The sequence below is a fragment of the Cupressus sempervirens genome, chromosome 2 (assembly GCF_028749045.1).
Source record: "Cupressus sempervirens isolate cs-2001-9-10 chromosome 2, ASM2874904v1, whole genome shotgun sequence".
Classification (NCBI taxonomy): domain Eukaryota; kingdom Viridiplantae; phylum Streptophyta; class Pinopsida; order Cupressales; family Cupressaceae; genus Cupressus; species Cupressus sempervirens.
The window spans coordinates 736,552,125-736,567,815 of NC_143119.1; the positions used below are offsets into that span (position 1 = coordinate 736,552,125).

Below are 15,691 nucleotides of genomic sequence, written 5' to 3' on the forward strand. Positions count from 1 at the left end.
GACTGAATAATCCCAATACTGGAAACATGACCATCATATAGATCCAAAACTTTAACCTTATCTCCTTCTTTGAGTTTACCAAAAAAATTATGCAAAAAGAAAAAAAATAACTTATTAGATTGCATAGGCAATGAAAGGCCAAAAATATAAAATTCAAATTAATGTAATACTTATGATAACCATTTACTTTTCATTCTAAAGGTGAGATATTCTTGTTAAAAAATAAGGACACTCACAAAATGTTAAATAAATTGATATATAGCATGATAAGAAGAAATATTGTATCAACTCACAATATGTAGCAATGATTGCAATTATAGAGAAATACTAAGAACTGGAAAAGAAAAGAAATTAACCTATAGAGAGAAAAAGACTAAACACTAGGAAATACAACTAGAAAACTAATTAAACATTAAAAACTTCAACCAAACATCTTTTCCTTCTATAACATATTACTAGGAAGGGAATATATATTAATAAATAAGAAATGACAAAGATGAACACCCATAATTATTCTCAAATCAAAGAATATGAAATATTTGCAAACATGAAGAGCTCTAAAATCATTAGGTCAATCAAACATAATATTTGAAATTGAAATAAAATATAGCATGTAGAAAAGAAATGAATATTTGTAACCTTTAAATTAGATATCAATATTGAGTGAATCCAAAAAATCAAATAGATACTTTTCCATGCTCATATACTAAGTAATTAAACAAATTAATTGAATATGACCTCAATTGCCTAACTTTTGTGCAATGAAGCCATAAAATTCTAGAAACTATCTATTGCACTAACCAGTAATTCACTTGAGTTGAGTGAAACCTTTTATAATGGCATGCAAACATGAATAATATTATTAGTCAACTACAACCCTAATATTTCATTTACACAAATTCCTACTATTGGAATCAAATTTTAAAATTTGGGATTATTTTTTCTTTAAAAATAAAGTATCTTGTTGAAATATCCCCAATGAAGACAATGTAGGTCTAAAGCTCTAAAACTCAATAATAATTTCAAATGCATGTGTCTTTAGTTATTTTGAGTTGGCAGGCTTAGGTCTTAAACAAAAATGAACCCATGGCTCTTATTGGGATAACCAAGTCCAAAGCTCTTTTATATATGAAATTTCCCACTGAGGGTACAAATTGGTTGGTAGAGAATACGGTGTTCCAACAATTAGAGGAGTACTCCTAATCACATAAGGAATTTCCCCTATCCTAGAAATTTAGGGGAAGATCTAAGGCTAATAAAGGTCATCATTAAGGTGTTTCACATTGCCAATATAATAACATGGAAGTGGAATTTTTTTGGAAGTGAAACTAACATTGAGAACTACACCAAATTATCTCCTTGTGCTTGACATAGCTATTTTAAATAAATAAAAACATTTGGGAGTAATTTCACCAAGTGAATAAACTTGCTTTGATTAAAACAAAAGATGGAAGAAAAAAACATTAAAAATGGAAGTTCAACAAACTGCCTTTAGAGAGTCTTGTCCAAAAAGAATATGTCTTATTGTCAAACATTGTAGCAACATAATAAATACCAATATATAATGTAGCACTCTCTATTTACACATCTCAAAATAAACTTTAGATAAACCACTAGTAAAGCTTGTAAATAAAATGTATGTATATATGCACATAAGTTGTGTAAGGCCCACACTCATACCCTATTATAAATCATAAGGAATGAATATGATTAGGAGTTAATTAGGTCATGATTGACATTTTTTATATTAACAATTATTTATGAGATCCTATAAGAGACTAATGCAGATTTAGATTATTATAAGTGTAATACCCGTTCAATAATGTTAGGTCGAATAGATAAGATCATGTGGAAATGAGACTCAACATGTTCAAGCTGAGAACCTAGTCACAAGATTCAAGATATGATTTACCAAACAATTAGGGGAGATGAATTAACATTCACTTTCATAAGAAATAACAATGAATATAGATCGTATGATAAAAAAACATGATGGTTGCAATTGTAGATTGGTTTCAAAGTATGATGACATAATTTGGAAACATTCAATGGCATGAGAAATCAACCCTAGTGACACAAACACCTCGTAATGAGATAAAAAGGGCATTGTTACAAAAATATTACTTTGGTCAGTTGATTTGAAAGGATACTAGTTAACAAGTCTACACAATAGTGATTTTCACTTATGACATATATACTAAGATCCATTTTACATGTTTTAATAATTTAATAGATATGACTTCAGTGTTTCATTTTTATGATAGAAAAGGATTGTGATTGTATTTAGAATGGTAATTTTGTTATGATTAGAAAGATTAATGTTATACATATCTTGCTATTTCAATGTTTTGAATATTTTACAAAAACAATTAGATGGAAGTTAACTAAATATGTTAATGCAATTGGATTATTTTGTACTTTTCTACATGTATTTCTATATTATTTCATTGGGCTACTGACATTAAGTTGAGTGTGTAGGAAAGTTGAATCATGGAGATTAATTAGGGAAACGAGGTTCAAACCTATGTGAACATAGTAAAGCCAAGGTGAATTTGTGGAAGATTCAAAACCTTATTGTATTGTATTTATTTCATAATGTGATTGTGCATGGGTGTTATAAGTTTAAAGATCAAGATTAATTAGCAACATGTCATCATGATGTGTAAAGTATTTAATGTGTGTGTGTGTGTGTGTGTGTGTGTGTGTGTGTGTGTGTGTGTGTGTGTGTGTGTCATTTGACACTTGTATTGTCTATGTGGAAATGACATGTCATATAGGATTTTGGGCATGAAGTCACTTAACCTAAACTTAATCCCATTAGGAAATTAAGTTAACCCACCTTGGAGAGTGTTAGGATGAGTCACCTTCATGATGGAATTCAAGTTTAATTTGATAAGAACTTTAGATAGTCTAAAAGTGGTTCCCAAGTGTTATTTTGGTGAAAATAAGTCACCCAAATAGTAGTAGTATAGGTTGGGGGTCTAAATATAACCATAAGTTGGCCTCGGGGACTTAGGAGACCCTCTAAACTAGTCATTTTCAAGCCAATTCGAAAATTAGAGTGTCACATGACTTCTTCCCTCATCCCACCACTTGGTTAAGTTCTTATTGGTAGAAAGGTACAAGAGTGTAAGAGGGGTAGGTGGGGATAGAAATGGAGGTCCTTTTAGGGAGCTTGTGCCAAACTTAGTGGTTGTTCACCCACTCTCTAATGGTAGAGACAGATAGGGTTTTGGGAGAGGAAGCTTGGAAACCAAGGATGTAGTGTCGGCCCCTAGGTCGCATTTTTGTTATCATTATCAAACTCTTTTAGGGCTAGTTTTATGTTGATGGTTAGCAGGATTGTTTTGAGACTATCAAATATTGTGCTATGGATTCAGTTATTATAAGTGATGAGATCACTTAGACTTTACATTTAATGTATGCATGATGATTATTATAGTATTTTCAATTATTGAAGATGATTAGTTAGATGGTTTATTATCACATGTGTTTTCTTATGGATACTTACCCCATACTTGCATGTGTATGGTGTGCGTGTTTGCTCTTATGTTTGGCGTGTCTGATGTGGTTAAGGAAGGGAATCATAGTCAGCTGCTAGTCAAGAACTACATGATGCACCACTTCCTTCCATTGCCTATTTAGTTTAGTATATATTGTGCTTGTACATGCATGGTTTTTATGCAGGTTGCAAGTATCAGGTATCGACTTCCCTGAATTGCTAGGATGAGTGTACCCTATTACATTATCTCAATGATAAGAGAGGGGAGATAATTCTCAAGTCCAAATCCCAACCCTTTAAGCCATTTGTTCTAATTAGAAAATTAGAACAAGTATCTGAGTTGAGTACCCTTTGAATACATTGGATGACGTAATTCATGATATAAACCCTTGGTTTGATTTTGTATGTATTTTGGCTATGATGGATTTTCGTATTTTACCTTGTGAGTCTTTGGAGTATTTTCTATTGATTAAGCCTAATTAAAATATTTAATTAATGGTTTAATTTAATGGAAAATTAATATGATATTTTAATATTTATTTTATTTAATTAATTAGGAAATTAATTAAATAAAAGTTATAATTTTAAAGTTGGAATGTGATAATATTTATTTAAGTTAATAAATATTTTAACAATTAAGTTTTGAAAATGAAATTAAAAAGTGAAAAATATATTAAAATTATTAAAGATTCTAGATTTCATGTGATTAAAATATAAATATATTAAGATTAAATAAGTGAAGATATTAAAGTTAGTACATGAGATTTAATAAATAAATAAATAAAATTGGAAACAGTAAAGTAAATATTAAATTAAATAATGTGCATTATTTTAATGTTTGCTCACATAGGAGTTTGCAAATTCTTGGGAGTTGTCATGTAGACAACACAGGAGTTTGCACTCTAAGAATGCATAAGTTGTCTACACTTAGGAGTTAGCATATTATTTGAGCACATGGTGCCTACAACCTTATGACTCATCTAGAAGGTTAGAGAAGACTCATGCTTAGTTGTCATGCTTATCTTCTAGTTTTTTCTAGAGACATTCTAGATGCATCTTAGAGGCCTTTAAATAGAGGCTCTCCTAGTGTGTTTGGACAAGCTTCAAAAGCTTACATACATTTTAGAGGCTCATATGCTTCTACATGCTCATATGCTTCTTCAAGCACTTCTAGTCACATGGGAATTTCAGTTGGCTTGGGTCTTGGAGGAATTGCAAATGTTGGAGAAGGGATTTTCTATGGATTTCTAAGGCATAGAAAATTAGCATCAATGTCCAGGTGCACTCATGATAATCACATAATCTATTTGCACTCTTTATCTTCCTTTCTTCTTCGTGACTGTTATATGTGTCTGAATACTCTTTATGACTGAATCTGCAATTTGAATTGGAACCTAGATATGTAAGTTATTTGATTGCAAAGAAAATAATAGAAAACCCTAGCTTCAATTTAGAAAGAGAATTTAGATTTGAATTGGGTTTGGGTTCGAATTGTATTGAAATCAAAGATTTCATTAGAAAAGGGTTTGTATTTTAATGAAGAAATTCTAAGTTAAAATTTATGATCAAACCTATTAGATGAATTAATAGGTAAATCTGAAGAATGGTTATTATGAGAAAATTTAGAGACCATTATTTTAAAAAAAAGAAATTCTTGATTTAAAAGAATTAGAAAACTCTTTTTATTTAAAAGTTATAAATATGTTCTTTGTAGAAAATACATATACGTTCAAATCTGCATACATTTCATATATATATATATATATATATATATATATATATATTTAAAAATATTAGTGTTGATTTACAATCTGTATATATATACACACACATAGATATATATATATATATATATATATATATATATATATACATATATACATATATACATACATATATATGTATATACATACATATATGTACATATATACATATATGTATATATGTATATATGTATATATCTACATATGTATATATGTATATATGTATATATATACATATATACATATATACATATATGTATATATATGTATGTATATACATATATATGTATGTATATATGTATATATGTACATATATGTATATATATATATATATATATATATATATATATATATATACTTATATATAAAATTGTTTAAACATTGTATTATAAAATTTGAATATATATTAAAGATGCAAATCGCATATGAGGGAAAATTTTTTATAAAAATGTTATAATAATAAATGTTTGTATATATATTATACATATGGGGGGGGGGGATACACCCATCCCTACCCCATTTATTATCTATGACCGGCGGTTATTTACCCATAGTCGCAGGGAATGTGAATGTACTGCAGCGTTGGGAATTAAAATTTCCGCAGGTCAGTGGGGCAAGGTACCCACGATGCAGAATCTATATTGAATGGGCTGCGCGGCTTACAAAGCTGACAACTATAGTGAATTGCAGCAATATATTCACTTATATGTATGTTTAAAAATGTTATAATGATATTATTATTATTGGCATATGTGTTGGTTGAAATCAAATTTGTAATTCAATTTTTATATTATGAAGTTATCAAATATTATTATATGTATATATATATATATATATATGTGTGTGTGTGTGTGTGTGTGTGTGTGTGTGTAAATGTATGCATATATATATATATTATATATACAAATATATATAATGATTATTATTCAATACTCCATTATACTTACAAAATTGAATTACAATATTAATTATATATATATAATATTAATAAAATTTTATATAAGTTATTAATCAAGTCGTTGAAATCTCAATAAAGCAATATAGTTAGAATTTAATAATTACTTAATTAGTCTAAAGACTAATAAGAATGTTCTAAATGAATTAATGGAGATTTTTAATGAGAACGATTATAGATAGAACTGATGGAAGAGATATTAAATTCATTAGAGAATGGATGACTTTTTTATACTATTTAATAGATATTAAATAATTTAGAGATGGTAATTAAGAGACTCAAATTTTAATGGTATTGGACAATGGGTCACTATAAAATTTGACCTTGTTATAGCATAGCTATGTTATGAATTAATATTATATTGATTAAAACATTATAAATTATTGATATACCTTAAGGTTAGTTAAATATTAACTAATGAAGCTTATGGAAGGATTCCCTAGATCAATTATTTATAGTCTTGATTAATGTTTGTTGGGTCTAACAAACTATTAATAAATAATTGTATAAATGGTTTAAATGGTTATTAATTAATTGGATTAAAGTTAATGATTGAAGTTTTGTAAAAGATATTAATCAATTAGAATTGGTTAATAATTTAGGGGAGTAATAATTAATTGAATTTTTTAAATCAACATACATAGGGGAAAACTATTTGAGGATATTAATATTAGGGTTTTTTTATAACTTGTTATTATTAAAGTATTAATGGGAACATTGTTGAAGAGTGATGAATTTGGTTATTATAGATTTAACAATAAGATTTCCAATATAGCTGGTTATCAAATATTAACAAATTATTATTATTGAACTATTAATATGAACATTTGTGCATTGGATTGTAGTTGACTTTTTAACATACAAATTATAGATAGTTAATAGTCAACTGACATCCATTGGGTTGTTGGTATAGTTGTGAAATTATTAATTAAATTAATTAATTAGAGTTAATTAATAATTAAGTTATGTAATAGAGTTTGAATTAATACTGATTCTTCTAACGATGTTGTAAATTATTTATATCGAAGTTGATAAGTCTTATTCTAATGACTTGAATAATGACTTTAGATATTTAATGGTTATTAGTGATGATTTAATTATTACAACGATTGAATTAAGAGGCTTAAATTTTAGTAATATTTAATTAAGTTTTAATTAAGTATTATTAGAATGATAAAAGTCATGGAATTGTGTACCTAGGTTAATTAATTGATTTAATTGATCATTTTAATAAAGTTATAATCTTCTTATTCGAAGATTGATAATTGGTTCTCTTATAAATGAATAATGATCCTTGATTATGTTGAAAAGTTGAAGTAACATTAAAGAAGAGTTAATCAATTAGAATATGGGTCTTAGTTAAATAAAGAGAACAATTTAATTTAAGGTCAATTATGATCAATTTAATGAGTAAAGTATTTACCCTTAAGTTATTCTTAGAATATTATTTTAAATAATGGAAGGATAATGCTATTAGGGAAACAAACAGGTTGACTTGTAGGTCAAATGATTACTCTTAGTATACTTGAAATGAAAACTGGAAACTTCTACACTTAATTCAACTATGTGAGTTTAGTAAACCAAAACATGTGTTTGCATCATGTTTTCTCTATGCTTCTTGTTTTGGGTTTTGGGTTGACTAGTGTTGATCAATCTTAGGTTGTTACGAGAGGCTTGGGAGGTATGCGAATGTGATGGCATGTTGATCTTATTCGGTCTCAATCTTTATAAACCCAACCATGGTTATGTGATCATATGCTCTATGAAATGTTTGTATTTACTAATTGTTATTATTCATCAGCCTTCATGTGTGAAGCTGAGATGTATGTGTATGAGACAATTGAGCTAATCATTTTTGAGTCATCGATTAGTTATCCTTGGGATATTTTCCAGTCACCATGATCAGACTGAAATGTTAATTTATTTCTTGATGATATCATGTTGTGACATGTTTGACTCAACCATTTTGGAGTCTTCGATCAGTATGATTCTGAGATATTCTTGGTTTCTTGTTGAGAACCAATGGAGATTGTGATTTATTTTGAGATATATTTTGGTTATTGAGAACCAATGATTATTATGATTATCAGTGATGCCTTCAATTGCCGATAGAGAACTGTTGTGGTCATGATTTTCTATGGATGCTTTTCGAATGCTCATGGAGTTTGATGATTCTTATTATGGATATTTGATTATTCTTATTGTGGATATTTGATAATTCTTTTGTGGATTATCTTTTGGATTTTCTTTCTAGTCGCTTGTATATGATTGGGGTGATTCTATGATTCCATGAGCTTAGGGTAGGTTATCTACTTGTAGTGTTAGGAAGTGGCTTGCAATGGGGGTCGAAGCCCTAAGTGGTTGCCAAGGTAACTCATTGTAAGTTTGGTTAATAAGTGATAACATTTACACACTAAAATGGGGATTAAATGAACCTAAAAAGATAATTGTTTATGTTCTCACCCATGCCTCAAGTGCTTGTACAGACTAGGATGGGAGTAGAGAGAATGCATGGTTGTGACCTTGCATTCCATAGTATGCCTCATCAGTATGAGAGGATACTAGTGCCTGCATGAGGATCAGTATGGACCCATGGAGTTTAGCTAACTACCAGGGTAACTTGTACATGATATATGCGATGACACTTTCCCGCTTGCATAGTAGGTTTCCTACATGTCATTTTTGTGCCTCTAGGAAGTAGATGTCAGTTTTGTGTTTGGAACCTTTGAGTTAGTATACTTTTAGGATTCTTGGATTTAGAGAGTATTTATGCTTTGTGATTTTGATAGCCTATTTAGGACTTGAGATTATCTCCTCAGCACATTGGGAGTGGACCACTTAGGTACCATGTGGTCAGGTGGTAGTGTATTTCCACTCTTATCATTTGAGATCCATCTAAGACACCATGGCTAGAGAATTCTTGGTTGGTATTTGTCTTCATTCTATTCTTGGATCATTATGATAGATGATATACTCTATGATCGATGTATTTACTAGTATGTTTCGTACATTGATGATTTTCATGTTAGATTACTTTATGCATGTGATGTAGTATGATTTAGGAGTGATATTCCTACTATGTTAATACTGATGATCTCTTTGGTGCTTTGGGATGTTACGCATGGAGGGATGGCTAGGATCCATGATGGTCTAATGATACTATTTATGGTTGGGAGGAACCGTGCACTTAGTTATTTATGTTTGTAATATATGGTTATCCTTTGTGATGAGGTATCATGTATGATATGTGGTTTCATTTACTTGAATTGCATCATGGATTAATATTGGATGATGATGTACTTTATTTACATGGACATTTATTCTTTCAAGATTTTCATACCTTGTAACATGTACAGTGGATGATAGAGCTAAAATGTAATTACTTAAAGGACACTTGTATATTTTTTAAGAACATTGGATGTATCATTGTTATTTCATAAGGATATGATGTCAGATGAATAGTTATAATTAGATTAGATTCAATGTTAAGGGATCTTTAAAGAATGTAATTTGTTATGTTATGTTATGTTTACTTTCAGTCGGATGTTACTATTGCTTCCACGAATATTATGAATGGTTTTAATTTCATGTTTTAAAAAAAAATTGTTTGGAAAACTTAGTAAAATTTTAGATTAATTCTTTGGATCCCTTGGCGGGGCATTACAAAGGAAGGAAAGATCTTGATCACCATTTGATAACCATAGCTTGGAAGGAGGTTAGTGTTTCATGCCATGTTTTCTTCATCTCATGAAAGTTGAAGATATAAATTGTAAGAGTGTTTCTTGTAGGATCTATGTGTTTGATATGGTGTATGTTGTAAATGTTGTGTATGTGATTGAGCATGCTGAATCTATTTGCATTTGGTTTTGTTTTCTTGGATTTTGGTTGTGTATTGAATGTTGTGTTGGGTGTGAAGGCTTCACTCACCCTTGGGAGGTATGAGAGGCCTCGGGGTGAAGGGGTTAGTAGGGCTCAACATTGAAGTTGAGAAATCCTCCTCATGGAGAGGGGACAACTTTCATGGAGTATGGGCTCCATTGAAGCCATATGCCTTTCTATCATTCTATGGGAGGTATAAGTGAGGATATGTGAAGAGGAGTAAGTGTTGATACCCTTGTTGAGGCATGTGTTATTGATATCCTTGTTGTGGCATGTTTCTTGAAAGCATTATTGAAATATTGCAATTGTAAGATTTGTTATTTCACAAGGATATGGCATTATCCTCCCTGAAGAGCCCATCTTCACCCAATGTTCATGATTCCATTTGTGAATCATTATGCAAGCCTTGGTTGGGGATTATAAATGTGTTGTTAAACTATGGTATTCATGTTGATTCTTGTTATTGTGATGTTGTTTGAATGTATCTCGGTTGAGCCTTGTTTCCCCTAGCATGGGAGTGACCTCTTTAAGGCCTAGGTTGGGAGGTGAGCCTTCATGGTTCTATAATTTTGATCTTTGTAGGTTTTTGATGCACTTGGATACTTGTATGTCATGAAGATTTCATTGCATAAGAGGAGGAAATACTATTGTATTTGGTTTGATAATGGAGCAGCAAACTCCATCTTGTTATGTGTTTCTATTTGTAATTGTAAGAGTGTTGATATTGGTCCTATTCACTTGTCATCAGCAGAGCCTACCAACTTATGTTTAACTATAATAATCTTGTTGCATGTTAAAGGAGATATAGAAGAGAGAATTCCATAGTATTGTTGTTGTAGATTTATTCATAGTAGACATAAGTAAGGTGTAAATAAAAATAGCACCTTGTTGTTCCATTATTCTCCATTCTCATAAAATAAGTAGATGCATTCTATGATAAATCTTGATTCCTATATATGTGTAGAATATGCATTTTATAGATAATAAAATTGTATTAAGATCATAGTATTGATATGGATATCCTTATTGGAATTAGAATACTTGGGGTTTCATGAGTTGCATGCAAAAGATTTCCAAATTTAATCTAATATCATAGAAGAAATGGTAATGATAGGAAGATTTTCTTGTTGGACATTATCATCTGAGCTCTATTGTATAGTAGATGTATATGCATATTTGAATTGAATCCTTGTATGTAAATACAACATTAATTATTGAGACAATGGTATCTAAACTTCATTATTCATGGCTAAGAATAATAAGCTAATTTCATATATGAACCTCTCATGGTTTATACATATCCTTGTATTCAGTCTATAGGCCAAAATGATAAAGTAAATTCAACAACCTAGACTATACATAGTATATTTATATTGAGTAACTCCAAATCACCATTGAAATTACATTTCAAGTGTACCTTAGACTATAGAGATAGAAAATCAAATGGTTGACATCAATGAATAAATATAAACTTGCTAAAGGTGCCTATTCAACTCTTTGGAAAATGTATGAGGAAGACCAAAATGTGAGGATGTCTATTAGAATTCAATATTTAATTCATAGAGAATTTATTCTTGTATACTTGAGCATAAATAAAGATATTAATCAATGCCTTGGTTATGGATTAGGACTCTACAAAAAAAAAAAAAAAAAAAAGAAGAAGAGAGAAATGTCAAGTCAAAAATAATAATCCTAGACACCCTATACCAAACTAGGAAGTACCCTATGAAAGTCCCCATACCTTATTAGACATTTTTTTTTTTTAAAAAAGGAATAAAATGCAAAAGGAGAAATTCATAGTTCCATGTATACCTAGGCAGCCATAAAGTGGAAAACAAATAATAACAAAAAAACTATTAAAAAAAAACTAAAAAACAAGGACCCCACTAGGCGAATTGCCTTGTCACATGGAAGAGGGGACCAAGAAATTAATTCCTTTGATATGACTAAGACTAGTATTACACCTACCTCATGCCTAACAAGAAAATTTAGAGTATTTGAAAATTACATCTTTCCCCTCCAAAAGTACATGATGCACATTTGGCACTGATCTAACCTGACACAAGTCAGGAATTAATGCCCACTTTGCACTTGCAAAGGCTGCTCACCATAGGAGAGGACCCTTGATCGGCTAGGAGGATTTGAGCATGCCTTTAGAGGAAAATATGTGTTTAAAAATTATGCTTTTATTTTAACATGCTTAGTCCCATCAAATATGGCCATGCTAGTCCATAAGCTTGTGTTATGGGCACCTCCACCTTGGAAGACAAGAAAGGCATCCATCTAGGGGCCTAGGCAACTTGGAATTTGGTGTAGATTTTAGTGGGCAGGTAGGGATCCTAGTCATTATTAAGTGGGATATGTTATATTATAAATAGGAGAAGTAATAATATTATTGTAAAGGGATTATAAGTTAGCAGTTTGTAGGAAGGAAATTTTATCATAGGTAACTAAGTAAAAAGTAATTAGTGAAAAGATTAGATAGGATTAATAGAATAAAGTAGGTTAGAGAGTAATTATAAATTAGTGGGATTCTAGTTAGTGTTAGTATGGACTTGATTACTAGGCAATTAATTTATATTTTAAAATTTACTCAGTAATTGGTTCTATGTCATTAGAAAGCAAGGCAACATTACTCAATTGGTAAACAATTCTAAGATTTTAGTTAGTAGGTATCAGTTAATTGGTTAATAAGGTGTGAAGTATGGATAATATTCGATGTAATGAGTTAGTGACTTTTTAAGGATTAGAAGGGAAATATGTGTTACATAGTGTAATGGCATAATTATTTGAGTATCATTATTTAAACAGGTATTGAATTTCCATATAAGAATATATAGCAGTACAAACCAAAAAGCATGTTATAATAATCTATGGATAACATCACCTAACTATAAATATGAATGCAAAGAAGATTAAGTAGACTTCAAATCAAGTATAGTTGTTGAAATTAGAATCTAAATAATAATAATAATAATATTAAAATATAAGCAATGAATTGAGGTTGATTCTTACATGTTGAAAATTACATATATATACGTAGTGAACAAACATTCTTATCCAACATCCTTACATCTCTATTTTAGGTTGTGAAGCTATATTGTGTAAGAACTGGGTATCTAAAATTTTTACCAAGTCAAGTCATAGAACTGAAAATAATATCAATGCTTACTCAATGAGATCTTGTGGGAAAATCTATTGCCCTAAAAGCTACTACTACCTAGTCATCACCTAAACCCTAAATAAATGTAATAGAATTCCTATCAAGTTTTTTTTTTTTTTTTTTGTCATCATACTAGAGCATAAGATGAAACATATCATCTGACATCATCATCAAGCTAGATTCATACCATCAATCAACTATATCCTAAAGGTACCCAAAAATGCAACTACTTATCACATGGTACCTAAGACCTAGTTGGAATGTTTAAGCAACCTAATACTGATAAGTGAATTCCTCTATGATAAACAAACCAATTTAGGGACAACTTTCTTTTTGTGATTTAACATGTAACCACTCGCAACACCTATTGAATGTAATGGTTGATGAAACCAAGTATGGATGTATTATAATCACCAAACTCTATGACAACTTGGTTGTAGCATGCATAGGTCAATATGTGACTCCTTAAGTTATCAAAAAAAAAAATGTGGTTGTTTTTTTGCCTTATAAAATTTAGGGCATGACAAATTTCTTGATTACCAAGTCTTAAAAGCCAGTGATAATAGAAATGAAAATTCCACAATGTTTGCAAGAGTGGGCCATTAAAAATGAATAAGAATTTATGAGATACAAATTAAAGTAATATTCTTCCTCCATCTTTATTGCTTTTTCATTACAATTAAAATAGAGACTCATCAAGCTGGGTTTTCCTCCATTTCAAGGACACAAGGCACCTACAATAGTTCCTACACTAAGCCAAGTAACAAGTGTTGCTGAACATTAGAAATTCTTTGGCCCACATAGGAAATTTGAAAACCCAAGCTGATCTAGCTAACAACAGTGAGAGAAATAGGAGTTTAATAGTTGCATCACAAGGTCTCCTTTTGCTGATTTTTATCCCAAGTAGGAAAAAAAACATGTCTAATGAAGAAGCCTTGACAATGATGGAAATCCTCCCTATCCATGAAGCTAAGTAAGAATACATGAGTGTCATGAAAAAGCCCAACAACCATAAATATGACATGTTCTTTTTTGTGTAAAGGAAACATGGATGCTAGGTTCCATGCAACACAAATTCTCCAAGGGCCTCTGACTATAGATCGAAACTTCAAATCTATTTTTAGGCCTAAAGAAGAAACTTTTTATAATTTTAATTTGTTTCTCCAAGATAAATGTCAAGAAGCCATTGAAACTACGCTATAAATACTACTAATGATCAATCATGTGAGAAGAAATATAAGGAGGAATGCTAAAGTTGGAGTTATTATGCTAATTGAGATCATTCCCCAAAAAAACCCAAAATTTCTTGAGAAAGATCTTTCCCTACTATATATTATGTGCCAAAGTGTAGATGGAAAATCCTCTATCTATGGGAATCCCCTAGGAGTTATTGCTCTTGTCTAGAAAATTATAAGAGTTTTTTGTGATAGGTACAAAGGCTATCATAGTATCACTCTAGCAAACTATCAAAATTTGAAAAATCCCATCAGTGGTTAAGGATGTTGAGGAAGAAGGGACTCATCTCAAGTTAAGTTTTATGCTATAAATAGGATGTACATTGAGTACTAGATATAAATCAAATAAGATTCTTAGAGCTCATAGAGGGAAATTATGAAAGGTGAATCAATTATATGTAGGATAATTGATATATAAAGGTATTCATGTAGATAAGCTCATTGTCCATGGATGAATTTGAACTTTGACATATTGATATACAAAGTTGAATAGATTTTGTCTTTCAAATTCAATTTCATAGTGGGGGCCACAAAATAGCTCATCAAAAAGACTATGTAGCCAGCCAATTGTCTTGGCAACATCTAATATTCTAATTTCTCCCACATATCATGTTTTATCCACACAATCAGTCTAGGAGGTTCCAACTTAACTAACCTATATAAGAACTAGTACCATATATCACTAACATTTGTAGCTGAAGAAGCTTTCTAGTAGAAAATATGCTATAAATATTTCAGCAATTGTAGCTTAAAAATTAGTATGTTTCCCATCACAATCAATGATACAAGTGAGGAAATGTGTTTGATGAGGAATATGTATCCTTTTCTAGATTTAAGATCATGTATAAATTTGTCTAAGAGATAAGATAGTAAAGTTTTAAATTCAAAAAGTTTGATCTATAAATTACTTTTCTTATTGGAAAACAATGGAATTCCAAACAATACCTCTTCTCTTGTATATCCCTCTTGTACTGAAGCATGCAATCTTATTTCAAATAGGATTGAAATAACAAGGTCCCTTACAATTTTGGTGAGAAACGTTTTCTTTTATATATGTGTACACATACTATAAAACTTCAATACTCCTTTCTTACTCCTTTTCCAATCATATGGTACTGATTTCTTTTGAATGGATTGATCGAAATAGTTTTTAACTTCATTTGTATAAGAGTTTTTTGCTATTAATATTTCCAT

At 30.1% G+C, this 15,691-nt stretch overlaps 1 pseudogene; it reads left to right on the forward strand.

Annotated features, from left to right (window-relative positions):
• LOC149575484 (U-box domain-containing protein 20-like) overlaps positions 1-14,877 on the forward strand; it is a 156,315-nt pseudogene extending 141,438 nt beyond the window's left edge.
• The last annotated feature ends 814 nt before the right edge of the window (positions 14,878-15,691 follow it).